This window comes from Pinus tabuliformis, chromosome 2_1 (genome assembly GCF_031772625.1).
Source record: "Pinus tabuliformis cultivar Carrire ecotype Pingquan chromosome 2_1, CPIR1, whole genome shotgun sequence".
Classification (NCBI taxonomy): Eukaryota; Viridiplantae; Streptophyta; class Pinopsida; order Pinales; family Pinaceae; genus Pinus; species Pinus tabuliformis.
This window is the reverse complement of record NC_142299.1, coordinates 620,192,190-620,195,837: the sequence shown is the minus strand read 5'-3', so window position 1 is coordinate 620,195,837 and position 3,648 is coordinate 620,192,190.

Below are 3,648 nucleotides of genomic sequence, written 5' to 3'. Positions count from 1 at the left end.
TGAAACTGAAATAGTTCACCTAGAGCTGTCAAATCGATGGTGATGTGCGGAATTTAATATGCAATTGGGTTTTATTCGAAACCTATGGATTTTGTTTTAGTTAGACCTACTGATTAGTTGAAACAGATTTCAATATTTATTGACATATTTTGAATATTATGGTGAGAAAAATTTGATGTCTTATTCTTCAGTGCATATGTCTTAGTCACACATATGTGTATTTTTAATATTTTTCCCAAACCTATAAATATATATTTAAAATAAAATAAAAGCATATAAATTTATATAATAAAAGCTTTATATATCAAGCTTAGTGCATTGGGAGATCTCTTCCATGGTTTCAGTGCATATGTCTTAGTCACACATATGTGTATTTTTAATATTTTTCCCAAACGTATAAATATATATTTAAAATAAAATAAAATTATATAATAAAAGCATATAAAATTATATAATAAAAGCTTTATATATCAAGCTTAGTGCATTGGGAGATCTCTTCCATGGTTTTATTGGAATGCTAGGGAAAAGTTTCCTACTTTTTAGGCACAATGAAAAATAATGGTTTTGTTTTTGTTTTTGTTTTTTTTTTAATAAAAGTTTATATATATTTATGTGAACAAAATATTTTGTTTAATTTTCTTTTATCTTTATTAAGATTAAATAATATAATGATTAAATAATATAATGGTTAAAATGGATATATAATTTTATTTTATCTTTATTAACATTAAATAATATAATAGTTAAAATAGATGCATGCTACTACACATAAAAATATAAATATTTTTAAGACTTAATTCAGATTTAAACACTAGCAAAGATGTTCACCACCTAAACTATAAGACATTTTTCATTATTCATAATGCAGTGCAGTGTTTTGAAGAAAAGAGTAGTGTTTTTATTGATTTTGCAATTATGTAATTGATCTGGATATTTTTAACTTGGGAATTCTTAAATCTTTTACAATATTTTTAAGTTAGAAATTCTTAAATTTTTTACATTATTTGTACAAGTTTTTGATATTAAATATTAATTCTTTACATCATCCATTTTTTAGGAAACAACATATTACAATTTATTATGTTCAAACTTCAATAAAACCAATAACATCATAAAATATAAAAGATTTTACACTAAAAAAATTATATATACTTAATCTTTCAATGAATTTCAATATATTTGACTATATTATATGTAACACAAAAAAATGTATAATTATGCATTTCATTTTTACTAAATAAGTGGAGTTATAGTTAAGTTATATATATATATATATATATATATATATATATATATATATATATATATATATATATATATATATATAATATTTGATTTAAATTACTTTAATTTTTAATGTAAATAAAATTTCAAAATATTTATATAATTATATATATAATTTAAAAGACAAAAACTATAATAATTAACGAACTGTAATTAGAATCCAATACTCTCCAATTTCCCTAATAAAACAAAAACAAAAATAACAATAATAAAAATATTTAAAAATTCACGAAATCATAAAAATAATATTTTATATTGAAAAATATATATTTTTATAAGTAATCCCAATGCACTGTGCGATTACATTAACCAATGGGGAATCCCAAGGACATTGGTCCTCTACTTATTAGTATATTTCTACCATTCATGAACAATGCGTTCACGGCATGAGGATGAATTGATATAATCACGTCACTTGTTTTCAGTATTTACTAAGATACTTTGAATATTATGAGAGGGTTATTTTAATATAAAATCAATGTATATAAATGAATTTTATAAAAATGTTCCAAGTCAGCATTGATTTTTGAATTCTTGAACTTATTGGAATGGTCTATTAAATGGAGCCACTATCTTGGATTATAACCCCCCAACATATCACACCACGGATATCTTGTTATTTAACGGAAAAAGTATGGATTGACACATGGGCATCCATGCAAAGCACCATTGAAACAGGTGGACAGGGATGCAAACCACTGTTGGCTCGAACATCATGAAAGAAAAACATAAATAACCAAATCATTTTTGTGCCATAGCTACTGCATCATCAGCCATAGCAACTGCCTAATCAACCAACTGCTCTGTTGATGCCCCTTTAGATATAGTAATCGAGCAGGTATAAATAGAAGTGCGAAAAAAGGAAATGGAAAAAAAAGGCATTTGTTACAGGTTGGACAAAAGGAAATGGCAGGTATAAATAGAAGTTTGAAAAAAAGGAAATGGAAAAAAAATGTACATAAAAGGTTAGAAAAAAGGAAATGTATAAAAAGGAAGAAACAAATGTGCAGAAGACACCTGAAGTACCTGGATCATATGAAGGAAGTTTTAGACCTGAAGGAGAGGTTAGGCGTAAACTGAAACAGGTTTTTCAAGAGTGTTATTTTTTGAGTTGCGATTGTAAATTGAAACTGGTTTTTCAAGAGTGTTAATTTTTGAGTTACAATTGTTGTTTTAGGGGGCCAAATTAAATTTATTTTCATTTAAATCAGAGTGAATTCAACTTTGTAAATATGATTGATTTAGTTGAGTTTCGGCTAACATGTTTTATTAAGGATATTGAAGTTAAAATTCTTTTCATTTAAATCACAGTGCATGCAGCCTTGTGAATATGCTTGAGTCGAGTTTTGTATAATATTTTTTATTAAAGATTTTGAAGTTGTGGCTTTTGAGTTTACATGTATATCAATTGTTTTAAGCCTAATCCTGGAATTATAAGAAGAATATTATAATTAAGCAAAGAATTAAATGAAAAATGTTTGTATTTCAACAAATTATTTAATAAAATTCTGAGCCAAACATAAGTAAATTTGAATTGAATGAAAAATGTTTGTATTTCAACAAATTATTTAATAAAATTCTGAAGCCAAACATGAGTTAATTTTAGAGAAACATAGACATAATTTAATACTCCAATATTCTTGGAAATTTGAATCCTCCCATATTCTTGAAAATTCCAAAATTCAAAAGAAAACGTGAATATATTTTAGACCAAACATAGACAGTAAAGCAAAGAATCCTCCCATATTCTTGAAAATTCCAAAATTCAAAAGAAAACGTGAATAAATTTTAGACCAAACATAGACAGTAAAGCAAAGAATCCTCCCATATTCTTGAAAATTCCAAAACTCAAAAGAAAACGTGAATGAATTTTAGACCAAACATAGACAGTAAAGCAAATATCAATCAATTTTAGACAGTAAAGCAAATATGAATAAATTTTAGACTAAACTTAGACAGAAATTTGAAAATTAAACACTAAAAATTCAAGAGAAAACATAAGTAAATTTTAAATCAAACATAAACAGACTTCAGTATTAATTTATAATGCATCAATATTCATGAAAATTCAAAAGAAAATATTGGAAGTTCAAGAACAGACAAACCAACTCTATTCCGCCCTTTCTGGAGAGTGTTCTATTATGAGTTTGTTCTATTCAACCTTGGATACTGGTTCAACTTGGTAAATGGGTTATGGAATGCTTTGACCTCTACTACTTTACTTCTAGGTGCTTCCCCTCGAGAAAATGAAACTATTGGTAGTGCTGCTAAAACTGTTACTCTATCTACATCCTCACTTCTCCTCGAGTAAATGCAATTGCTGGTAGTGCTGCTAAAACTGTTACTCTATCTGCATCTGCACTG